The sequence below is a fragment of the Cyanistes caeruleus genome, chromosome 10 (genome assembly GCF_971803275.1).
Source record: "Cyanistes caeruleus chromosome 10, bCyaCae1.hap1.1, whole genome shotgun sequence".
NCBI lineage: Eukaryota > Metazoa > Chordata > Aves > Passeriformes > Paridae > Cyanistes > Cyanistes caeruleus.
In genome coordinates this window covers 19056880-19083978 of record NC_141710.1, presented here as the reverse complement: position 1 = coordinate 19083978, position 27099 = coordinate 19056880, and the positions used below count along the sequence as shown (strand labels likewise).

The window sequence follows — 27099 nt, the reverse complement described above, 5'->3', positions numbered from 1 at the left end:
CTTAAAGAAGACCTTAATGAAGAAGATGCAGTGTGTGGCTGAAGGGAGCGTGGATGCTTCCACTAGCAGGTGAGTTCCACAGGTAACTGCAGCAGGGTTTTAATCCAGTGACAGGAAACACTTTCTAGGACACAGTGTAAACCTCCTAGGACAGTAGATAAATGAGTAATGCAAACTCTAGAGATAGGGGGGAAACAATTTGTGTTCCCTGTCAGTTGAGCACTCATAGCAAAGTTATTCACACAGGAGAGATGAGATGTAAAGATGATGCACACAAATTCCACAGCTAACAGTCAGGGCCCAGATATCACAGCACTGCCTCTATGGAGTTTGGTGGAATACATTTAAAAATGTTTGGATATTTGACAAAATAGATCTAAAAATATCAGGCATATACAAAGTACAATGGATCTCTCACATAGTCTTCCTGCCTTATTATCAATTCAGTTAAGAATTCATTAAAAGGACAAGTGTCACACCTGCTTATTGATTTACAGATGAACATGAGTGTGAGAGAGAAGGCAGGAGATGGGGAATAGGTAGAAGAGACAAAACCCTGTGCTGAAGTTTGTCCCATCAGAGCAAACAAAAACATCACATCTCTTTGGTACAGTAACACACATGCTGTGAGAAGCAATGAGCACTTGAGTGCATGTTTTATTCTGATCCCAAAGGGCCAAGCTGCCTGTGAGATGCTCCTTCTTGTTTTATTCCTCTGCAGTTTTGTCTGTAAGCTACACATTTTTAATGGAAGCCTAAAAACTGCTGTGTATTTTACTTTAAACACAGGAAAACATACAGGAGTGATGCTGATTTAGGACTCACAAATGCAGGTGAGATGTAGACAATTCATCACTGGCTTTCCTCTTAGGCCTTGCTTCAAGAGGGAGACTTCCCTCGGTTGAAGTGCTATTACTTTGAAACTGTTATCCTCAAAAGGTGGGTTTGAAGAACATAACAGCTTTGCTATCAAGCTTTTGATTACAAAGCCTGAATGTTACTGAAGCAAAAGTTGCAGAATTAAACACATACGCAAAGAAGGATACACAGCAAAGATGAATAATATATGCCTATAAATAAGCAGAAAAATAGACTTAAAATAGCCACATAACTATTAATTAGTTATTAATATTAGATCACTGGTCTATTTCCTTTCAAATTAGCCACCCACTAGCAAAATGTCAATTGCAAAACAAGAGACTATATTTATAGTACAACCTACTTTGAGTTTTGAGTGACATGTCAGCCACTGCTCAATTACAATACTCCTATTGTGTGCCTTCCCAAATTAATACCTAACTTTCATTAAAGGCAACTACACATACAAAAGCCATGTTGGATTTTAATAGTCCTTATCACATCACATAAGCTGGGGCAAACATTCTTCCATCTAGAAGTCTTGGCAAAATAAAATAAAATAAAAAGTAGAGTTAAATAATATCCTGGAATGAAGCTGGGTGGGAAACTGGACACAGTGATGCTAGGAGGAGTGAGTGTCCAGGAGATGGTAATAAGAAATTCCTGGATCTGATTTTATGATTTCCCAGAGAAAGACTAGCTTTGATTGCTGGTACCACAAGCAGGGCACCTTGAGATGCAATACAAGGTACTACTCCATCTTTAGTCTTGATTTAAATGGAAGAGTAACCAAAAGAGTGGAAAAACCCCAAACTCCTCCAGCAAAATTTGACTGCTTTGGGGACTTCAGAAGAGGAGAGTTCCATTTTTAAAGAATATCACCTATTTCACTGAGTTTTCTTCTGGTTTAGGTTTTGTGAATTGCCCTGAAAACTGTTCTCCTCCCTTTATCTCTCCAGATGCCTGACACTATCTGCAGAAGAGAGGAAAAAAGAGCATCCTGCAGAGGATGCTCAGTGAAGAGGGAAAGCTGGCAGGAGAAACCCTGCCAACACACACTAAATTGCCTCAAGCCTTCTGCTGAGAGAAAAGCAGGACTCATTGTTTCAGATATGTCTGCCATGGAGAGAAAACAGAAATGGAGACAGAATTATATAGAAACAGCTCTTGAAACAAATATAAGAATAGGGAACACCATCCCATCAACAAGAGGCGACCTGTATTCATGTTTCAGTGGATAATAATCCATTTCTACAGCTGTACAGCAGAATAATTTGCAATACTCAGGAATGTTGGAAAGAGACTTGAAGAGAAACACAGAAATCATTGCTGCTCAGCTTTTCTCTTGGTATAAAATCACATCACTTCCCATCAGCTTGCAGGAGCACACTCCTAATAATGCCATTTACAGAACTTCCTTCTACAGCTAGCTCTTTGAATCTTGAAAAAAATAAAAAAATTCATCCTCCTAGCCTTAAGATTTACACAAAACCAGGAGGCCTGTGCCAGCTGTTTAATTTCTTATGTATTTATGCATACCAAAGTACTTGCACAAAGAAATCAATTGTAGCTGTAACTAATATTGCACGTTGCCAATTCACCTTTAAATCCAAGGGGAGTGAAGAGAATCCTGAGTTTTTAAGATCATCATTTGCTGTCTGGGAGCAGGATTGCTTATGGTTTTCCATTTCCTAAATTTTCTTTTTATCCTAAAATCCACTCTAACACTATTAAATTGACTATTAAAAAACTAGAAGAAAACAATCAACAAAAGGAAACAAAATCTGCAAGAAACAAATAGAAAGCTAGCTGGGATCCAAAGCCACTTTCATCACATGGGCCATTTTTATATCCATTGTACACTTTATTTTTTCTAATAACTGCCAGACCTGTAAGCAAAAAAGCTGCAAGGTAAGAAAGGAAGGTAAGAAAGAAGACATGAATGTGGTTTCCCCTGACAGGTTTTTTTCTTTATATATACTAAAAATATTTAAACCTTAAGGAGATCATTTTAAAATGTTCAGGATTAGAGTGGGCTTGACCAGCTAAGTAAAAGTCTCTATTATCAGGAAATTTCACTCAATCAACAGCTGTAGGAATCCACGTGTCTTACAGTTATGAATAAAACCTGGAGCCCAGCAATCAATAAGCAGTTTGGCCTCTGTAGCTGTAACAGCACAACCATCCTCACACCACCTGCTTTTATATAAAACCAGCACCAAGTCAAGACCTAGTTCATATCTTCTGATTTTTCTCCTATTCCAAATCATTTTGCTTGCAACACCCATATAAAATCTTGCAAACACTATCAGCAGTAGGAAAACATTATTTTCTTTTATTTATTTAATTATTGGGGTTTTTTTGTTAGTTACATTTACCCTAGGCAAAACTGGGTTTACAGAGGGAAGGACATTTAACATTATTTTTTATGGTTTCATTTAGTCATTAATAGAAATAGGGGTAGAATTTAGAGGTTTGGGTATGTCATGGAGATGAAGACAAGTGGTTTTCTAGTAAGTTCTGCCTCATACAGATCACCCAAAAAATCCACACCAAAAGTTTCTTCAAATCACAGGGGAAAAAAAATTAAATAATCAAGCAAACAATGGACACTTTACCAGCTTTTGCTGACAGATGAACATCCTTTTGTAAACAGTGTATTTTCTGACTGCTATTACATATCCCATGGGTTCTGTGACACTGCTGAGGGAATGAATTTCCACCAAACCACAGACTCCACAGTCAGCCTAAGGTGGATCCCCTGGTAAGGAGAGTCTCCCTCCAAGATGCCCCAGAAGCTGCCTTTCCGCTGAATTTAACCTAATTAATTGAAATTATTGTCACTGACTATCCCGTTATATAACCACAGGAACAATAAATCCTTTGCCATCGTGCTCTTCACCTGAACTGCAGCTGAGAAAAGAGCAAAATCCAGTGACCCTGTGCGCCACAGCAAGAACAGCAGGCAGGGTTATTCATGAACACAACCTCTGCATAACGCCGGGGGCAAACACGGGTACGGGGCATGGAAGGCAGACAGAGGCACAAGGATGAGGCAGCACTGTCAACTATCTTGGACTTGAACTTCAGCTCCTTAATCTGCTAGAAAAGCTACTCAAAATGTACCGAAAATGTTATTTTCTGCCTCAGGTCATGCGAACTGGTCTGTCTGTTCAGCATAGCAACACTCGGATGAGAAGAGGCTCACTGTAGATATGCCACAAGATACAGTATTGAGAAACAAAAATAGCTCATTTTGTCATGAAGAAAACTGAGAGCACTTGCAGGCAGTTAAAGGTTTGTAGGGCTTCTTAGGCCTGTTGTGCTTCAGGTTTATACATACAAACTAATTTTAGAAATGCTTTGAAAAGTTAATAGCAGATCCATTTTTGTTCCCTTTTATATTGAGAAGGAAACTGTTTAAGCATTAACTACCCTTGACAATGCAATTAAAACCTGACCCATTTTCTGGACACAAAAGACCTGCATTTTCCACAGCACAGCCATATGTAACCAAATTCATCTCTATTTACCCTGTCCCTCAATTCCATTTGTAATTCTGAAATCTGAGAAAAAAAACCAAACCAAAACAAAAGAAGGCTACCAGAATTCAGTGCCTGGGAGGAAAACGAGCAGGTACCGTGCAGAGGAGGGGTGGCCACCCCCTCAGCTGTGATTCCATGACTTGTAGAGAAGGAAAAGTCAAACAAGTCTATGTGCCAAGTTTTTATCACTGTTCTGCACTCTAAAACAGACAGCAAGCGAATTACAAGACTGCAAATCCAGGATTATATAAAACCAAAAAACTTCTGGCAGTCATCATCTTTACTACTGAGTATAAATCACAAAATGCACTGATACAAACCCTTGTAAAATCTCTGATGTAGTTTTATACACACTTGGATAAAACGGAGTGGCACATAAACACACAGACAATTAAAAAGCAACACACAGACAATTAAAAAGCAACACATGCAGGGGATCTCGGGGACTTTACTAATTTCACTTAAAATGTTGCTGTTCTACTTCAGGCACATCCCTCTTTGCTCAAGGAACCTTCACAACAACTAAAACCAGACTTAATGAACATTATTATTACCACCATTTATCTGAACAACCGCATCATCCAAAAGATCTCTTTTTAAGATGGGGCCCCCATTGTGCTAAGGTTGCATAAACACATTGGACTTTGCTGAAGAGATCGTAATCTCACCAGACAAGGTCAATAAACACCACCAAAGGTCAACAACAAAGTCTCTTGTCCAGGGCTTTTGTTGTTTTGTTTTCACATATATTCCCTCAGACTATCTCTTACTGACCAAGGTCCTCCAGAGAGTCAGTGTCACTGCTGCTGCCAGGTCTGTCCTCCTAGCACACCCATTAAAAAAATAAATAAAAAATATTCCTCTTCTGTGGGAGACAAAATACACTGAAGAGTTTCCAATGATAATGGAAGTGCTGAGATGTAACACAGCTTTTCTAGAAATTCCTGGAAGTGCCAGTTGTTAATGAGTTGAGATAAATACAATGTTGACTGCTGTCACCTTTATCTAAATTCAGTACCTTCTCTAGCCAGTGGAATGAAATATTTGTAGTACCCAAGGAGGATTAAATGCTAGCCCTTGGTTTATTTTAGAAAAAGTGCTAGATAAAGAGCTATGTAACAGGTCTAATTGTATCTGGGAAAAAACAAACAATATAGAGCCAGCAGTGAGAGAATGGGATTCTTTTCTAACCATATAGCAGCAACCAGCCTCCTACAGGCAGCTCCCTGCTCAGCCCCAGTGAGCCCAGCAGAAACACAGGCACTGAGCTACAGCAGAGCTGAGCAAGCAGGGAGCTGTTTTGCAGGAACAGGCTGAGAGAGGGAAGGTAAAAGCATCTCAGAAAAGGCACTTCTTTCTGTTCTTGGCTCTGGCTGCTGGGCTGGGCTAGGGAATGCCTTATTAAACAGCTGAAGCTCTAGAAATTTGCAGCCATTATCCTGGTGTGAGGCAAAATGTTACACAGGCACTTCTGCCTGGCTATGATTCTTTCTTCACTCAGCAAATATTTAGTAGATTTAAGGTTCCCAAAACAAATTATTTTTTTCCTATGTGTTACTGAAACAATCCATACAGCTAGCTGAGATTTGGTTAGAAGTGATAAATAGATGCATTTCCTACAGTGAAGTCCATGCTTTACAGATCCTACAATCCTCCTGTATTAAGATAAAATGAGAGAAGGAAAAAGAAGCAAACCCCCTACTTCAAATTGCTGCATTTTGGAGGATTTTATGGCATTCACACATTACAACAGAAACAATTGTCCCCCTCCCCCTTTCCAGTATAATCCTTTTTATTTAACCCAAGATTTCTGTCATGAAAGCCTCCTAGGAATTCATAGCAAGTTAGGGAACACTTTGCTTTTTTGACAAATCCTCTATACTTAAGGAATGCAAGTGTTTCCTTCACCCAATTCTTCAACTAAGCTTCCTAATTATAGCACTCTTACAGGATTTCAACATAAGCTGGCAGAGGCGCTGTGTACCACACTGAATTTAAAGTGGAGGTAGCCACAAAACTGCTCTTCACCCCCCCAAAAGCACACACACTAAGACTGCACTGTCATTTCTCAACCCTGACACAGTGTGCAGTGAGCTGCTTGTGGAAACGAGCCACAGCATCATCTTCCCAATTGTCCTAAGTGCTACTCAGCTCCCATAAAGCATCCAAGGGAGGGCTGTGAATTCACCCACTTCCCAAACAAGCCCTTTCAGCTGACCTCCAGGCAATTTTTCAGTTGACCTCTTAGCAATTTTAATGGGTGTAGCCAGAGAGATGCATGAGGCAAGGCTGAATTTATTTTAAACAAATAATTCCTCTGACATGAATTAATTTTCCAGTGGAAGATTCCTGTGGATGTAACACTGCAAATACACAAATGCCATGCTGCCAGGGCAAAGGAATAAGGAAGGAAGTGTTACTCTGTGACCCAAACCTCCTCCACAAGCTCCTTTCCCTACTCAGAGCACCGTGCCTGCAAACCACTGCAGAATTTTCACCAGATTAGTTACAAGTCACAAAAATATGTGGAACAATTGACTTCACTTAAGCTGCAACGCTTTTTTCTTCAAAAGCAAGCACAGAGGTTCCTAACTTATGAGTCCTGCATAGTTAACATCTTTTTAAGTTGATGTCACCCGCCACAGCTGTAACTTGGCACTTCTAGTAACACTCTGCTCAAGACTTGCTTTCCCTGATGTTTCTCCACTCATGCACTTGCAAAACGTCCCACATCTCTCTTAGGGTAACAACAGAACCTCAGGAACCCTAAAAATGACTATTTTTTCCCCATAGGTTTGCTATGTATAGATGCCACGAGTTCTTTTCGGAATGATTTAGAATTTGCGCACATAACACTCCTTTTTCAAAGCATAAATTTAAAGATTTACATAACGGATTAAATTGTCTTCCAAATCAGACAAAAAATGAGTTCAGGACTTGCTTATATGCTGCTGAATTTGCTGAACTATAATAATGTTCCTGGTCATTACACTGTTTTCTCCCAGGCTGCAGTTTTTGCCCCACATTCCCGGTTCCCTTAGGCCCGACTCTCATGAGCTCCAGACACTTGGACATTAGGACTAAGATATTTCAGAGGATTACATATAACACTCATTCCTCTGCCAAATATGCCACAATCCACATCCAACAGACTGAAAAGCAGTCTGATAAAATTTAACAGAGACAGTCCAAATGCAAGTCAACCTCAACAGGGTTATCCCCACAACTGCCTTGACATGGGCATTTTGAAAGACAAAAAAAAAATCAGGAGTTTATTTAATTTGCATTATGATGAAAAGGAAATTCAACTGAAATACATGGACCACCATGGAGACACGTGTGAATAAACAAAACCCACAATCCACCAAACAAAAAACAAACAAACAAAACAAACAAAAAACAAACAAAACAAAATGGCAAGAGTTGATCCTGTGGGCAATGAGGAGGCCAATCTGCTGAGAAATTTCTATCAGCTTCAGCAAAAAGGATGTTAAAACAAAACTGGATGGGTCAGTGGAAGCAACTTTGCTCCACAACAGCCTATTGATCACAGCTCCCAGTCTGAGCCAAGAACTGGGACATGCAAGAGTCTGCTCTCAGATCACCTGGGGAGGACTTTAAAACAGGAAACTATAAACTGCAGCAGCATAGGAGAAATCTAAACAATAACCAAAATTGGACAGTTCAGAAAAAAAATATTTTTTTTTAGAAAAAGTTAAATATAAAAGAAGCCAGAAGTTAGGCCAGTGGAAAGTTATGCCAACAATCTATTCTAAGCTGCATTCACAGTCACAAACTCAAACATGTACCAGTTACTTGCTTATCATAAGATGTATGAAATTTTGGTTTTGAAGATGATCTTGCCTGAAGAGCAGCACATCACTTAGGGTATCAATGGTAGGAAATATTAAGTTGTATTTCATCTTCTCTTAAGAGCAAAACCCCAGCATCCCTAATGTGGTTCCCATTTGCTATTTATGTAACTAAGTCACCTCCTCACAGTTCAAACATACTTACTACTCAAGTTACTTCCAATTTCCCAGATGGTCAGTCTCCAGAAAACACCATCTGAGCCTCAGCCACTTCTTGGTTAAATCCATTCTGACAACTTATTAGTAGAATAATGTATCAGCTGTTAAAATACTATTTGTTACAAATTTGTTTTTTATGTAAATCAGGTTCCATGAACTAGGATGGAATTCCAGACTTTTCAAATGCATTTTAATGTGAAATGCTGACATCAAGTCTTAACTTCATTTGATTATTTTTTCTGTTTATGTTATTAGCAACCAGTTTTTCTGGCACTCTTTCCTGTTCCAGTTCAATCACTCAGTTGAATTACTTGAACTCCTGCTGAACTGCACCAAAAAAAAGGAAAATTAACTAATGCCTCATTTGATCTTGTGACCATAAAACTTGTGTTTTCATCCCCTCTTTAACCTTTGACCATCTATTTTCCCCTTAATTTGTATGTTATGTACCTGATAGTTTTAAATTTGTTTCTTTTATTCATGAAAAAAGACTGTGCTTTGATGGTTGATCTGCCTTCTGTTCATTTTAACCACCAGTGACTTTATTCTGGATTCTCATCAGTAAGCACACACTTAAAACCGCTTCTTCATAGTATATCTTATTTGGCTTATTGTATTTAGCTCCTTACCAGAAGTGCATGGCTGTTCTCATAAAAAGTGTCAGCTAAGCTAAAAGAGAAAACAAGTTATAAGAGTGAAAAAACCTCATCTGCCGGTTTCACAGAATCACATAATCAGCTGAGTTGGAAGAGACCCACAGGGGTCATCAAGTCCAACTCCTTGCCCTGCACAGAACTATTCCCAAGTCACACCATGTGCCCAGTTTATTACTTTATTCAAGTCCTTCCCTTGTCACATTGGACCCGAATTTAACTCACGCTACTGGACTTCGCTTGTTTCAAAAAAAGTTGTTAAACACCTGACCACAAGATAAAACATTTTTAAAACACATGTAGACTGTAATAAAATATGATCCATCTGCAGCCCAGAGAAATTAAGTGAAAGGGGAAGATATCATTAATAGCATTAATGAGGTCAAAGATTCTAATTATGGCTCACATTTGACATCAATACCCTCCATTTGTATGAATATTAAATTCATGGATGCCAATCCTACGTTTATATGCTCAGTATGGGATTCAAGTCCCTTGTCTTCAATAGTTTCTTATCTTAGTTCACTAAATTACAATAAGAATGCAACACATGACCTTTATTTACGAATATGAGTGCATTAACCCATTGACTCCAATTTTTGCTTCTAATCACTGGGTGAACTGGAGACTTGGAAAGCAAATACAGGCTTCTAGCCATGCCCTCCACGCTGATGGCCACACAGGGTCCTGGTTTTTGAAGGCCAGCAGGTCTTTGTTTCTCCTGGGTAAACAGAAGTCAGCACCAGCAGTGTCATTCCATACAGCCTACAGACTTCCTATTGTCCTGCACTGCTGAAACTAAGGGCAGCTTTTACTTTTCTTAACTTGAGCTAACATCAACTTTCTGTCGGCAAGAAGGAAACCAAGATGAAGGCCTGATGACACAAGTGACACATTGGCACAGTCTCCTGTGAAACCAGCCTTGCTCTTCTGCAGATGCCAACACTCACGTGCTGGGACACAGAAGAGCCTGTCCTTGGGTTTTCTGTCCAACATCCTACTTCATGTACACCCAAAAGCCAGTTTCTTTTTTTAACTACGCAACAAACTCTGTCAATGCTGAGAAGACTTTACGCTGTATTTCTCATTCTTTCACATAACAGAGCAGGAAAAGGGTCAGTTCAGGTTATACAACTTCACCATGGGCAGATGGCAGTGAACCCAGAGCAGAAACACAATCTCCCTCTCCTCTAAAGCAGATGGCATGCTGATCAAGTAAGATAGAATCTAATGCTAACTGCAGTACCATTATCTATTGAACCAACACCAGTATAAAGCAAGAAAAGCTTTAAAAACCTAAGGCAGGGGAGGTGAAGCAGAGGAAGACAACAATCAAAAAAAAATCAGAGTAAACCAGCAGTAAGAGAAGACAACCCATTACAGCAGAAACAGCCTCTTTTCAGGTACATTTAAGATTTAAAACCTAGGAATGGCAGTAGATAAGGAATAGCAATGGCCCTCACCCTGTTTTGGAAGATGTTCTTCTAGCTTGAGATACTGGCCCAGTTCCCTTTGCTCTTGCACTGCCAGGGGCTAAATATCCTGGCTGCTTAGATAATTACATATTTATGATTTTGCCGAGAATTCTTAGTCAAAGCTTATTTTTGAACTGTAAGATGCTTAGAGAAACAGCAGAGAAATTTCTCTGACAAATGCTACTTCAAAACAGAGCCAACACTTAAATTTTTTTAAAGGACGCTCATTTCCGTTTCAGTTTATTCATTCAGTGGTGAACTTTAATGGCAGAAAAAGGAGAAAAGGGGTGTTTTCCCTCTCAGTCAGAAAGGGATCTTGCTTAATTTGCTCTCTGTAAAGAAACAGAAAATTCAAAAACTCTTCAAAAAATTATTCAGAATAGTGTACATACAATTTTTAATGTTTATCAGAGTTTGCACCCTACCACACAAAGCAACATTTTTTATTATATCATGTTATTAGTAGTATTTCCTCTTCCGCACATAAACCACTAGATTAGCTAATTCATGCTGACCCAATAAATAGAACTGATGTATGAACATTTTGAAATGTAATTGTTTAGCCACAACAAATTATCACAAAATACACTGCACTTCACCTTCCTTCATTGATAATAGCATTCACTGATTTCAGAGGGAGCAAAACAGTCCAAAATTTCACGCTGTCGGATATTTTAGACAATTTCAGAACTTGCTTGAAATATTTTTTTTATTTTTTTTTTTTCCTTTTAAGGCTGCACTCCATAAACTGAACAACCAACAGCCTCAACAATAAATTTCATGAGCACTTTTAGGCCCTACTGTTCAAAGTGCTTACAAGCTTGGTTAGCTTTATGCATGCAAGTGCTCCTTATTTATATCTCAGAAGAACTACTCCTACACTAAAAGTTACATGTGCACACATGCATTTGTATTTCATAGAATGATGGCCTTAGTCTTGCAGAGTTATTTATTTTGACTCAATTATTCTAGGCTCTTGAGGGCAACATCTTTAGTAGTGTCAAGTTTCATCAACTCTGGAAAGCAGGGGTGCCTGTTTGCAGTATAATGGCAACTGACCTTCAGCTCCACCACCTTACAAAGAGCTGCTCATCTGCAGATACCCATTTTATATACCTATAGTTGAGAGATGCCATTCAGCTCCTCTTGAAACAAAGCCAGTTTTGCAATTCCAGTGCAAAAACCTTGGAGCTAGCAGCACAGATCTCCAGCTGTCCTTGGCAGGTGCCAGGAGAGACAAGGCTTCCACACCAAACTCCAGCTCATATCCCCTCCCTTGGTCGTCTTCCTTTGCATGGAAGCATTTTAACATAACAGCCTGGCAGATCAGTGTTTGGATGGGTTTAGCTGCTGGGGAAGCACGAGCTAATAGTTCTATCCATTAATTCATTCACCTGTTTTCCAAGGAGTGGTAAGGTCGCAGGACTATCTGAAGGTACCACAAAGGCATTCAAATTAAAAACAACTTGCTGCAGTCTTGAGGAAATTTTTGCAGACACCTTCCAGTCCCTTCACTTTGGAGTGACTTATTCATTCTCTCCAGCTCCTCCAAGCCCTCCTGCTGTATCTGAGCTGAATGCCCTGCATAGGTAATTAGCTGAAATGTTGCACCCATGGAATTTCCTGGCCCAAGAGACTCAGTGCCTGCAGAGCTGCTCTGTAACATCTCTGATGTGTAGGAACAGTTGACATAACACACAATAGGTGTGTTACACCCTCAAAACACAGTATAATGTGTTCACCTAAAAGGAGGCAACACTGAAAAGAATGGATTTAAATCACCTACTTGGTATTCCCCCAAGACTGTGAGGACATGCCTTAGCTGTTGATGACACTGCTTGCTTGGTGTTCACTGCCTAGCCTCAGACTTCACCTGTGCCAGATTGTAATAAACAATAACATCCTCTATTCTCTTCTGCATGAGACTTTTTTAACTGATCAGGGTGCCAATCTTTGTCAAACTGCCTGTGGAATGGCTCAGAATCCCAACACCAGTGTTTTCCAGGATACCTGTAAGAAGGTCACCACACTGCCCAGAGGAGTCCTTCACAGCCCCTTCTGGTTACCTCTGCAAAATCAAACCCATCCCAGCAAGCTGTCATACACAGTCACAAACTGGTAGCTCCCACCTTTCTGTAAGTTCCTGGGCTTTGCACAGTGCATTCTGTATTTCTAAATTTAGATATACCACTGTATGTGTGTATTAATACATGCACAGATAATAGACTCCTATATTCCCACACATATTCATGTGCACACACACAAACCTGCTTCAGTGACTTGCAAAGGCAGAAAGGCAAATTGGTTTGCTTCCAAAACTTACAAAAAAGCCTTGCAAGATACAATGGAAAAATCTCTCTTGGGTAAACTACCTATTTCATCATACAAAAGAAAACTTATTTGCTAAAGCCCTTGTTGAAATCCTGATGTCATCTTTTGCTTAGACCAAGGATCCAAGACTTTAAATTTTTATTTCCGAAACATTCATTAAGTCTTGTGACCACAGATTAAGTACCCAGATATCAGCCTCTAAATGAACCTTCAAAATCCTAGAAAAGTAGCACCAGACACTTAGTTTCCTGCAATTACCAGGCCTTTTTCATTAAGCCTTTGCATCTTTGCTCTGACATTGTGAGGAGCATGAGATTTGGCTGGAAGAATGGGAAGGAGAACTCACAACCACTGAACACACCCATGCTGTATCACAATATAAATATCTAATTTTCTGAAGAATTGCCAACAACTTCAATAATTTTCAAGGAGCAACTAGTATTTTACCCTATTTGGTTAATCAGTTAACATATATACATAACATATGCATGTATATCATAACATAATATGATGCAAAAAATAAGCTGCTTCTAATTACCTTGAAAATTGAAAATCTAAGAAAACAGTAGAAGAGGATGGAATATGTGTAAATTGTTATTTTGTCTGGGTTTGGTTTTTTTTTTACAATAAGAAGTGGAACTGACAATCAGGATTAAAACATGACCAAAAATGCTACAACCATTTCTCAAGGGAATCAGAAATTAATTTTTTACTCAAATATATGTGGGAACATGGGCAACCACGTTTAAAGCAAGTCCTGTTTGGGAGATGTACACAACCTGCTTTCTTCAGCATCCTCTGGCCTACACTTTGTTTACACACAGCAAGGAGAAAAATATAACAAAAACCTATAAAAGTCTTTTTTTACTGTACAGGTTAAGTTACGATTACTTTGGGGATGGTAAAAAATGTGTCTAGCTTGTCTCTTAAATCTACATTCAGACCATTTCAAAGTTAATCAGAGGTGAGTAATGGTTTAGAAATCTCTTGAATAATAAAGTATAACAACTTACAGCACAAAAACAGCCCTCAAAGAAAAGAGTGGGGAGTACTTCACCACAAGTAACAGTTGAGTATGTTTTATGATCACTGTAACAACTAACATGCCCTTGAGTCTGTGCAATTCTGAATTTCTAATATAATTTGTAGGGGGAAAATTAGGACAAAATGCGGTAAAATTTCAAGTACAGTCTCACAGTATTTTAAAATTTTATGAAGTATAAGGACTAGGTTAATATGAAATGAGTCATGTTTTTAAGAGAAGCAGATCAGTATCTTAAATCATAACTAAAATAACACTCAACCACTACAAAATAAAAAGAAAACAGAGTAGCTTTTTGCTGGAAAAGGGTCAACAACAACAATGAAGGTTTAACAATACTAGAAAAGGCTGAGAGCACTGGTCATTTCAGGAATGATCAGTTAAAATACCAGTCTGGCTGACCAGGTAAACTCCATTCTTTCTCACTCAACAAATTCATCAGCTGAGGTTCATCCCGAGTTAATAAAAACTCTACTCATATCAACTCTGTGCCTAAAACACCAGACTATTAAACAACATATATGCTTGGTACAGACCTTCTGATTTCAGAGGTATATTTGCTTTACTTTGTGACAGATATATTACATTTCCATTCATGTTGTCTTTGGGAGTTAACAGAATTGCTTACTGCATCAAAGTAGTTACATCCAAGCAACCTCTCTCTGAGCATCATTTTCCTCACAGGGCAAAGACAGTGGAGTTGCAAAGGTGTAAGCAAGGCTGTAACTTATTTACATATTCTTTAGATCCATTTCCACATTCAAGCCAAAGGAAACCAGCTCAGCTCTCAGATCCAAAACTGAGTTTTCAAAGCAAGCGGTTCAAAATATTACCCCTTTAATTTCTGTACTGAGCACAATGATCTGGAGATGCTTCAAATACAGAACTCACTTTATGCATTCAATTCTCAAGGCTAATGCTATGGGTACCACTCTTGTACACATCAACTGTGACAACATAAGATACCAAAACTGCTAAAAAGAGGTTGTTTGATCAAAGCTGAAGCAGTAAGTTCCAGCCCTTCCCTTCAGACCTCGGCTCTGCTTTCCACATGCACAGCGATCAGGAAGCACCAGCAAACCTTAAGGACAGCATGAAAATATGAATTTGCAACATTCCAGAGGTGGAATGAGAAGATTGCCCCTTTCTGCAGAAGCTACAGAAGCTAAGATTTTAACTTCACTGGTCTTACACTAACAAATGAGTTGAAGTAAAATACACCTGACAACACAGAGCTGATTTTGGTTGAAACAAACTGCAGAGAGCACCCAAGTGGGGACAACAGAACACCTGGCCTGGCTACAGTTCACCCCAAACAGGCTCTTGGCCAAAAGAGGAAGCAACACCAGTTACCAACAGGATGAGCTATGTTACTGTCCAGTCACACTTCTCACATGAAAACTGACATGCTGCCTGCTTTCCACAGGATAAAAGCAGGTGCAATTTTAATATATTGTCAAACAGCATAATGGTCTAGATGTTCCTTAAAAAATTAAAATAATCCACTTAAATACTAAAAAGTAGTTATTCTAAAAATACTATTTTCAGTGTAAGCCTGCTAATGGCATGTGTGCAGAGAGAAACCACACCACCTTTAGTCAGTTGAAAAGGTACTTACCATTGGCAGTGCATTGATATGCAGAAGTTTGTTTTCCTTTCGGGTGCCTCTTGCCACAGAAGGGTGATGCTGACAGGGAAATAAGGAGACAAAATAGGAAATGTTAGTATTTATTATTTTGAAAAGTGTTGTTAACACACAGTTAGATGTTATCATTTAACCTTCCTGGCTCTCCCAGCCTGCTCAGTTCCCGGAGCTGAGCGTTCCCACTGCCTTTGCTCGGAGCCCAGAGCAGAGAGCACAGCACAGAGCACATATTCTGTCATCCCCACATCCCAGAGCTGGCTCTGCAGGGAGCACACAGACCTCTGAACAAAACCTGCAGCTGGAGGAACACTTGCACCTCCTGGACCCGCTCAGCAGGAGCACACACACATGCACAGCAACCTGTGTGGAAGCATCCTGATGTCTGCATTTTGTTTCACCTCTCTGCAAAAAGCTTCAGGAAGGCAACTAGGCAACTTACAGTATCACCTGCCCATGCCAAGTTTCTTCTGGAAATAAACCACAGCTACCGACATCTAAACACTTTGAAAAGCCCCAAACAAAAGTCAACATTCCAGTGGTATGGCTTTCAAAATGGTTACACCACTGTGAAGCAGTAGAAGAAAAATAAATCTGTTTTCCTAACACATCTTGCACTAAATAACTCAATTTATATACACAGGTGTACCCATGAGCCCAAAGAGTTACCAACTCCAGTAGTGACCTCAGTAATTTAAAAAAACCCCACAAGCTCATAGTAATTGCTAGCAACACTTGACAACATGTAAACAACAGAAATCTTCCTAGTGCAAAATTCAAGAGAAATCTTGGCTACCTTTAAAACCCAAACAAAAACATAATCCAAACAAATCCACACTCTTCTATATTTTAGTAGTTTTCTTTACACTATATATAATAATTTTATGCACCCAACAATAAAATAACTACTAAGTATAAGCACACAGCTTTTGACATCCAAATATGAGGTAACTCCATCCACTGCAACATTCATTTTTATTCAGCAGTGACAAAGGATTTTTATCCACACTAATATTCCTGAGTGGTTGTCCTCCATACAAATACTTGCCAGACAACTTTTCTTTAGGACATAATCTAATCACCCACTCAAAGAGCAGGAAGGGTGACAGATGGACATGGGTGACTAATGAAGTATTACCAGACTATTTTTAGATTAAATTCTTTACCAAGCATCTGCAACCTGTGGTCAATAAACTTTTACTATGAGTAAAGAGTAACTATAGTTTGTGGGAGTCATGATCAACACAAGGTTCTCACGTGCAATTTTTCAAGCTCAACCAGCAGGAAAAACATTCATTACAGACCCATTTTTGGACCCAGCCCAAAAAAAAAAAAAAAAAAAAAAGCAAAAAGCAAAAAGCTGCAGTATTTGGACTTCTTTTATTCTTAGAAGATCCCACAAGGCAGGCAGAAACATCACCTTCACTGTGCAAGCAAGAGGCACTGCAGAGGATGCTGAGGAATGAAGGAATGCTGGGAATTGAAAGAATTTGCAAACATGCTCTTATTTCTTTGCTTAGTTGTACCAGTGCTGCAGAAAATATGTAAATAGGCTGAGTGAAACTCCACTCCTTGAGAGGTACAGTATCCTATGCAATGCTACTCAGAAAGGTTTTTTTCCAGGGCCAGAGCTGCTGACCAGGTGAGAACAGAAAGCCGTAACACCCTGTCTGCAGACCCCATAAAACATTATTTTCTTACAACAAGTGTTTTCCTGAAAAACAGAATAAAACAGCAGCTGACCAATATTCTTTTGAGAACAGTCTAAATCATGATAAAAGCTGTGTGCAGAGAAAGGCAGAGGATGGCCCTGTTACCCAGTTCTGAGTGTGACGCTTGGTTTGGGTTATTCCATTTGGGAAGGAACACTGCAAACATAAATAAAGGGATGATTGCACAAACATAAACCATTTTCTTCAAGGAAAAAAGGGTTTCTTCAGTACACACTGCCTAAACTGTCTCCTTCCAACGCCTCTTTGCCCTTGTGCAATCTCAAGTGCAGTACTTATCAACGAAGCCAGAGAGGGAAACCTTTCTGCCTGATCCGTGGAAGAGGCTTCTTGTCCTTTGCTTCACGTCTAAACAGGGCAGTGACACGGAAAGAAGCTGGAAGCAAAGACTCAAGAGAGCAGAGAACGAGAAAAGAAAGGGTTCACTGACTTTGCTTCATTCCTCACTCAATGTTAATTGGTTGTAGGCTCCGGTTTTAAATAAGGGCGCTTGAAGAGACGTGTAAACATTAAGAAAACTGCAATGTCCTTCTTCAGAATCAATTGCTGAGTACAAACGCATCATCAGCAGCTTTTTTTCTTTCTAAATTTATCTTATTGGATTTTGGCAGGTACCTTGAAACAATGCAGGTGACAGTTATAATTTATTGATTTCAGACTATCTCTCACCTTTATATTCCAACACATTACAGTGATTTAAACAGGTGCCCAGATGTAGTAACAGCTATACTACGTGACACTTAAAAATAATCCACCAGATGCCCTTTAAGTTGCTAAGGCACGCCTGGGGAATGCAACAGCAGCTTGTGAGTTTGGATCCTTCAGCTTGGAGGGGTTGGGAATGGCTCACCACTGCCTGATAACTAACGTGCTCAAAATCAATTGAAAATTGCTCCCCTCAACTTGAAAGAAAAGATGATTTTGCCATGTGTGCACTGGCACACGTGTGTTCAGAGCCAGTGCTTACCAGCCCTGCCCACATCACTTTTTTCTGCACAAAATGACACACCTGACCTGATGCCCGTGTCCCTCTGAGATTCGGGGCCAAGCACTCGGTACAGCATCCTCTCCCTGTGAGGAGCATCCTATCCTGCTGTGGGGTACAGAGACCAGCCACGCTCCAGGCCTTAAACCCAGCCTGCATGGGCCAGGCAGCTCCCGCCCGCAGGGCCAAAACTAACACACCTAACCACCTTCACCAAAGCAGCAAATACCTGCCCAGGCTGCTTGCACAGATCTGCTGCTAGCAACCAAGCAACAATCGTGTGGTACAAAGGATAAAATCAACACTGGCACCGACCCAGGGACAGATCTGGTTGTAAACACCACGTGTACACTGGTGTTAGTCCTTACCTGTTTCCAAACGTGATCAGTTCAAAGCAAGGATTTCTCTAAATCACAGAACCTCTAGGTTGGAAGAGACCTTCAAGACCAAGTCCAGCCCAGCCCTGACAACTCAACTAGACCATGGCACTGAGTGCCACATCCAGTCTTCTTTTAAACACATCCAGAGATGGTGACTCCACCACCTCCCCGGGAAAACCATTCCAACATTTTATCATCCTTCCTGTAAAATCTTTTTTCCTAATATCCAACCTGTATTTTCCTTGGCACAGCTTAAATGCTACTTGCAGAAATGTTTAACCATTTCCTTCCAGAAATGCTGCTATTGGTGCTGCTTTCTCCTTCCCAAACATCACACTGCGTTTGTGTTACAGCTAAACCAATGTTTTTTGTGTGAGCTTTGAATTGCTCCTGTTCCCCATGTGAACTTGTGCACTTGTGCTTTTTTTTCTAATCCTCTTAGGATCACACTGTTTATACTACTTTCTGAGATTTTGGTGCTATTTGAGCTCTAACAAATAAATTTAGTCATTAGATGTCGTGCTTTCCGAATCACAAAAGCCTTCTAGGGACACAGTATCTTGTCTTCTAAATTATCCTTGAGTATCCTGCTTTTATCTCGATTCAGTATCTGGAAAAAGTGTCCCAATCAAAACAGAATTAAAAATAACTAAATCCTGGATATTCCCCTCAGTAACTAGGCTGCAAAAAGCATGAGACAATAATTTTAAAAGCCTAAATTGAAAACTAATCACTCCATTGAATCCTTCCTTTTATTTGGTTAATAGGCACATACAAAGCTAATGGTGATTCTACCACTGCTGCGCCTGGAACATAAACAGAGAAAACCAAAGTTATTTCTTTTAATCACAGTTCCACAGTGATGTATGGCAATTTTTTTTAAATAATTCAGCACGTCTACAACAACATCTGCTTTTCAGATCTGACAGAGAAGCTAAACTGAGACAAATACCAGCTCGGAAAATTCAGGAGAAACAAACACGTACAAGTGTGTGTAGGGGAAATCAGCACCACACACAAGACGTCATTAAAAACTGTCATTACTTGAAACTGGTAGGTAACAATAGGGTTCCTAGTGACAAAACAACATGCACAGACTGCTCCAGTACTTCACTCTGGGAGCACGGCATGGACGAGGATGTTTTACAAGAAGCTTCGTAAGGAAGCAATGAAAGTATCTAAGACCTGCCCAGGGACATAGACACACAAATTCCTGAACTCTGAAACAGTTCTCTGTCAATTCAGAAATTTTTATTTCCTGATCTCTGTTCTTTTATCTTTATTCCATCAGAAAGACAGAAAAACCTGATGTAAGTTGACTTTTCAGATGTTTTAAAGATGAAATGCTTAACTTGTTCATTCACATCACATTAAAGCTGCACTACTTTCCACACTTCAGGAATACTCTTACACAGAAGAAGCACCTGTATGTCTATGGACATATGTGAACCAACTGCTAAAACAAAGGGCATCTGAGGGGATAAAGAATAAGGACTGGGCAAGCAGACATCACTATTCTGGAGAAAAGTTCATCCAGATACATAAACCACTCACTGTAAACCCACAGAAACAAGATTCACTGTGCAATGGAAAAGGACAAGCCAGGCAGAGCAAAAGAATACTGCAGAAGTTTAAACACCAATTTCTGTAACAGTCAAAAAATTGAGGCAATCACAGAAAATAGCTCATAGCCCACTGAAAGGGAAGGAAGCTGAACTGCTGGAGAGGAAACCAAGTCAAGCAGCTCCATTAAAAACCCATAATGTACCCCAGTAATCTCGTCAATACCAATCAGCTGGTACCAATGGGAAGGAGGGAGAGCAGTGCTGCAGCACCATTTCACTTGCAAGGCATTTAAATGAAATTCATTAGCAAGTAATCCAATTCACATAAACTGGAAGTTAGAAGGACCTAGAGAATGAAGTTAAACCCAGTCTAGACTGGGAAGGAGTATAAAGAGTTATTATCCAAAGCACTCTTATGCCAAAGGACCTTAAAGCACTCACAAAACCCCTCTTTCACAGACTGCTACCTGCAGGATGGGGGCCCATCTGTGAAAGTTCAAGGTATTTTCCAATTTGAGGAGTTTTTCTAACAAAAACAGTGGACATGATGACTACTGACATATTGATCGAATCAGTAACACATCGGCAAATAATTTTTCTGTGCTTTTACTCTAGAACTGAGTTTTAAGTTTAAATTCATCACTGTAATATTAATCAGCTAAAACAGCTTGTCAAACTGGGTGCTCTCAGCAGACACATCAAATAGGACAGAGAAAAAGATTTTTCCTGGTCTAAAAAAAAAAAGAAAAAGAAAAAAAATTATCTGAAGTGTAACATTTAGGGGCCACTCTGTTATTACAGATTTCAAATATATACCTAAAAATCTGAACCAAAACACACACAAAAAAAAATTAATAATTTTTTTTCCCCATTCCCTTTCCTTAAAATAAGAACAGACATATTTCCCATGATACTAATTCAGCCTTCTCCAGCTCACTAAATCAACTCAGCTGCACTGGTGGGTGAGAACCCTTCCCTTCTCCACTCAGACCCAGCCAACTCAGATGAGCCTTCACAGCTGAAGGAAGGCAGCAGCTGCTTTTGTCAACATGGAAATGGGTCTGCAGGGAACTGATAGTTGCAAGGTTAGAAGGACTTGTAAATTGGTCTCCAATGCAGGGATATGGAACAAAGCTCAAACAACTTTCCTGGGAAAATCACCTTCTTCTGCTAACGGTGCCTGGGCCTCATCTGTGTTTTTAGACAGAACCTGTGTTTTCAGAACAATATATTCTTCTGCTTTGGGATTCGTGGTAGCCTTGCAGAACAGCTTATGTAGATTATGGCAAGCTTAATTTATTGAATTAATTAAAATTCTGTCTCAAATTTGCCATGATTTGGGGAGATGGGACACACGATTTACACAGACATCACATTTGGAACTAGCCTCAAAATGTTTAAATAAGGAAATCTCCCAAAATGACAAAAAGACTTGATAACATGGTGTTATTTTCAACCTCAGTGAATGCAACCACCATGGGAACCCTGGCTGGGTTTCCCACACTTTTGGTACCACTACCACCTTTAGTTCTTTGGGTACCCAGAAGTCAAACAGGGCATTCTCTCAGAGTAACAGCTCAGATGTACATTTTTGCCAAGCCAAGCTAAGGAGCTGCTGAGGACATTGAGCCAATGCAGTGGAGCCTGGTTGCTGCTGCAAGAGGTGTTTGCAGACAGCTTGACGTCAAACAGGCTCAAGCTGTCCTGCTGTGGCCACTGACCCCGAACGCTGTGTACACCCACTGGTGCTCTCCCTGTCTGAGGACACACAAGGAAAGCTGGTTGCCTTCTGTCTGCTCACTGCAGGAATAATTTCCAGGGTGCCTACCTTTGCAGAAAAGGGTCAGGTTTAAAAACAAAGGTATTCCAAAACGTTTTTTAAAATCTACCTTGCTTGTGATACTGGGTATGTAATAGTAGTGGCATTGAGGGTGAAGAGATAGTATCCAAGAATGCTTTTAAAACAGCCTCTCAAAATTATGGGTTACTTTTAAAACTCAAAAGCACTTAAAAATCCACAGGTATGAAAACATTTTTTCTCACTGAAACATTTTTATCATTTCTTGTGAAAACATTTTAAGTCATAGCAGAGGCCAAAAGCAAAGTTTGCATTGAAGCTTAGGCTCACAACTCCAGGTGTTGCAGGGTTACAGCTCCTCTAAAATAAGATGTTTATGAAGTGTTCCAGACTCTTCCTAAAATTATTATTACCATTACTATTTTGTGCAAAGCCAGAGAAAAACATAAGCCTCTCACACTGCCAAAAAAAAAGGTAACATTGAATGCCCTGAAATCATCAATTAAATGCATCAAGGAATTTTTTTTTTTTTTCTCCCCAAAAAATACTGGTCAACAAAAGCTGCTGAACTTCTGCTTCAAGTTCCCTCTCATTTGCCCAGGAACATTCAAAACTGAGTGTCACCTGAGGCACAAGGTACTCAGGCAGTTGTATCAGCTTTCCAAACAACTACCGCATCTTGGTCACATTTTCACACAAATAACCTACAGCTGAGGTTCCTCCTGTACAGGCAAACCCTGTGACTAAATAGCAGACAAGTGCCCAAAACCAAGCAACACAAGGATTTTTTTTTTCCTTTTCCCAAATCTTCACACCATGCCACCAGCAGACAGTACCATCTTTCCCACAACATTTGGCCTCTGCTCTTTCCATGTCTCCATCATTCCTCTAACATGAGGTCTCTAATGCACAAAGAGTTAAAACCAACCTGGAGAGGGCTGCCCTTGTTCATGCACTGGTTATCCAGCCATCCCTGCTAAAAGGACAACTTATTCTTACACAGCAGCTACTGAGCTGTGACAAATTGCAGACAGGGTATAGGAAAAAAGCCTGTGCTCCTCATTGCCATGGCAAGCTTTCCTGCCTCCTGAGAAGGGAAGCCTGCCCTGCAGCAGGGGCTAAAATCACAGAAGGCAGAGGGACACACTCTTTCCCAAGCCAGCTGTCTCTCGTCCCTAAGAGCTCAGAGGTGTGGCTGATCTGAAGGCTTTGGTTCAGAGTTTCATGCTCAAGTCACCTCCTAGCCAAGATCTAACTGCTATTGCGTGGGGAGACCTCAGTCTACCCTCATCTACCCTCTCCCAGCTGGGTGTTCTCAACACTTCCTTTCCTCTTAAAAAAAAATAAATTAACAGTTTTCTTCTGCTCAGCTCCTGAAGCATCCCACTGCAGGGTCAGAGCAGGACAGAAGCGGCTCAAGAAAGGAAGAGGGAACACTTCCCTGAAAGGGAAGAGACGCGGGAGCAGCACTGCCCTACAGCTCCATCATCAAAATACAAACTTCCAAAGGATGCCTGCTGCCTTGGACAGCGAAAGGGAGCCCAGCACAAAAAGCTCTCAGCAAACATGGAATATGTACTAGGTATGAGCTGTACCAGAAACAGCACAGACTAACGGTATAAAACATGTATCTGTTATTCTGTTGTCTTTTCAAACCATTCAGATACCAGAGCTGTTTGTCTGTCACACTGACTGAAGAGCAACATAGCTGCATCAATATTGGACTTGTACATGGAGTAAGAGACACCAAAACCTGTTCCAAAGAATAAGGAGCTTACAGTACAGAGAAACATAGCAAAATATTTACTTTAGCTCTATGGTCAAGGAGAACAGCATCTATTAAATAAATGGGCTAAAGTCATTAATCAACAGCATTATATTAAATAATATAATCATGCCACTTGTCTATGCTTTTTTTTTTTTTTTAGCAACAAGACTTAAGCATGACCAAGGAAGACACATATTTGATTCATCAAAGACAACATATTCAAAAGAACTGATGAGCATCAGGAAACAAAAGCACAGCACAGAGGTCTTACAAAGATCATCAATTAGGCCAGGATTAATTGGTAACAACCTAACAGTGCCCTTATTCAAGCCTGTCCTAAGTAGTAAAGAGTGCTCAGTTATATAGTATAATATACACTTGAACTATTGAACTATGTACCTCCAAGACAGACCTAGGTGGTATATCCTGAAATTTAAAAAAGAAAAACAAAAAATTCCCCCTAAAAATACTGTTTGATATGTTAATTAACATTTCAATTATGTTGGTTTTCCTGCTTGTAGGAAAAATGGTTTTTCCCCATTGAAAATGACTGTAAAAAACCCCAAAGCAAACTTAATTGCTTGCCAAAATGAGTGAAGTCAATATTTTTGTTTCACTGGAAATATTTTCTGTTGGATTTCCTATGGTCATTGCAGCTGTACAGCTCAATTCACATCCCTTTGAACTTATGTGTTACACATACAGAGCAACACACAGCAGGTGTTTATCCTACAAACAAGTTAAAGTGGGATTAGATAACTTATTACAACACTTCACAAACAGTTTAAAAAGCAGGAAAAAAAATGCTTATGTTAGTTAAGGGATCAGCCTCAAGTACAGCTATGTAACATCACCGACAGGAGAAAAACCAGAAATTTCACAGGAGCAACTGTCAAGGGCAAGAGAAGACTTAGATTTGTCTGGTGAAGATTGGGTAGCTGCAAATACATTTTAAATAACCAAGAAAAACTTCCACATAACTTGTCTTCAGCCGCATGACTTCGTTAAGAGAAACTCTGGTGCCATGGGGCTTCTGTTATTTTAAACAAGAGTAGTAAGGACTCTGAAAGGAATAATTCTGCCTAAGGAGAAAGATTAGTGTATAGTGTTTGATCTAACAGGGCTTTTCACTTTCTTTACTTTTTGATTCTTATCTTGATTGTTTCACACCAGGAATCTGAAACTGGCTGAGCTGTGCATCCTGCAAATCTAGTTCAAACTGGAATAGGCTGGGGATAGGATTTCACCATTTGGGAATTTCATTTACAAAATTCTGCCTCTGCAGTCACCTACAGAATTCTCATTATCTCTAACTGCTGTCAAGGCTTCATGAAACTGGTGGGTTTGGGACATTTTTTTCTATTTTTTAAGTCAACTCACATTATTAGACTGGTCATAGAATGTAACAAACTCAAGACCTCTATTCTTGGTCTTTGGGAAGAAAAACTTTCATGATCTTTTAACTTGTTGAAGATAGAAAATTTACCCACATCTTAATATTAAAATTTGCCAGGTAGGTACCATCACTGAAGCGATTTGCTCCTGATGTGGTTTTTGCAGCTCTGATACAGATTCACTAAAGCACCCAGCTCAGTTTTCCTTTGTAATAGGAAAAAAAAAGTGATCAATGTTTATGAACTTTTTTTTAAAAAAAAAACAAAAACAAAACAAAAACACCACACGTATGCCTCTGTTTTCCATTGGAACTTACAGATATCTAGTTCTTTTTATTGATGGAGAACAAACAGAAGGCCTGTAAATTTTGCTGTTTTCTTTTGTGATCATGCTAACATGCACTGGTTAACCAAGGAAGCAAGTGACAAACGCTCAGGGGAGGAGTTTCAAACACACTTGTCAAAAATACTCCACCTAGCAAAAGAATTTCCCCTCAGTGTCAAATAGCAAATATTGGGGTCTGGTTCATCTCCAAACAGAACACTGTAGATATTATTTCAGTCACACCTAGTCAAGGGCTTTTCTTCTCTGATTTTTGGAGAATACTTTTATGCCATGCTTTTCTCCAAGTCAGTGGCATAATGCTGAAATGGAACAATATGGAGTATTTAACACTAATAAATACACAGACCCCATACACAGAGTAATACATGCACAAGACTTTGTAGCCCAATAATGATGCATCTTCCATCACCAACAAGTAATAAAAACCCACGTTTACTGGGTTTTTACAAGCTACTGCACTTCAGAAGAGACTGTTTACCAGATCAGATAAAAAAAGCTTCAATATATATATATTCTTTGTTGTATGACACGGTACAGCTGCAATCATTTATCAGACTTTTTCTTGTGTCTTATCTTTCTTATCACCGCCCAAGGAACGAGCAAAATCTCGGAATTATAAAAACATCTCAAACACTACCACTTCTGACCCATTTAACATATCCCCTTCTTTTTTTACACCAGCTTCACCCAGAAATAAATCCACTTGCCATATTCTCCCAGGAATACTACTACTGGACTGGTTTTGACATCTTTTCGGAGAAGTCTGGTTGACCCTCCTGGACTCATGAAGGCTGGGTGTGCTCGCCACCTACACACTGACACTCCCTCTCCCACAGGAAAAAAAAAAAGATGCAGTTTTGCTAGCAACATCTGCAGACTAAACAAGCTCAGTTTAAGAGCAATTAGTATTATTTGTTCTTTGGTCAAGATAATTTCCTTGGGGCATTTTTAGCTAATCCGTTAATTCAGTGATTCAGAAAACTTTGCTAGTTTTAGCTTTTTGTTCCTGGTACCTTCCAGTAAAGCAGTAAAAATCTAACTACACTCATTTATTTTAGCCTGCATATGAAGAATTAATTTTTATAACTTTATTGCGTAACGACATCACCAGAAAATTCTTAACTGACTTGAACAATTGCCAATCCTCAAAACAACACTTTCCAAACACTCTTACCAAATTTTGAAGACAGCGGCTGCATGGACCAGCCAGAGACCATCAGGGCAAAGATGAGTGTGGATGAAGGGAGGCAGCCACAGGGAAATGCAAATAATTCATGCCAGAGAAGCAACAAGAGTGTAAAGTGTCAGTAACACATGTATGAGAACCTCCCATCACTGCACAAGCTGCAGAGGCACGAAGAGGAAAGATAAGGAAACAAGCCTGGATTCCAGCGGCGTGGTGCAATGGAACACTGCAGCAGCTTCTCGTTTTTGGGAGCATTTACAATTGCCGAGGGGGCAATCTCATTTCATGTGTAACTCTCGGTGTACAAACACGTGTCATGTCTCTCATGCAACACATTTTCGGAAGAGAGGTGTACTTGCAAGAGCATTAA

The 27099-nt window shown here is 39.7% G+C and overlaps 1 protein-coding gene across 11 annotated transcripts in view; it reads right to left on the bottom strand.

The window, feature by feature from the left end:
* The window catches only part of TBL1XR1 (TBL1X/Y related 1), a 105476-nt gene that overhangs the window by 40997 nt on the left and 37380 nt on the right, over window positions 1–27099 (bottom strand). For all 11 annotated transcript variants that reach the window (XM_086844319.1, XM_086844320.1, XM_086844323.1 and 8 more), the window contains exon 2: window positions 15554–15622. The gene's annotated coding sequence lies outside the window, so the exon portion shown is untranslated. The remainder of the gene's footprint in view (window positions 1–15553; window positions 15623–27099) is intronic.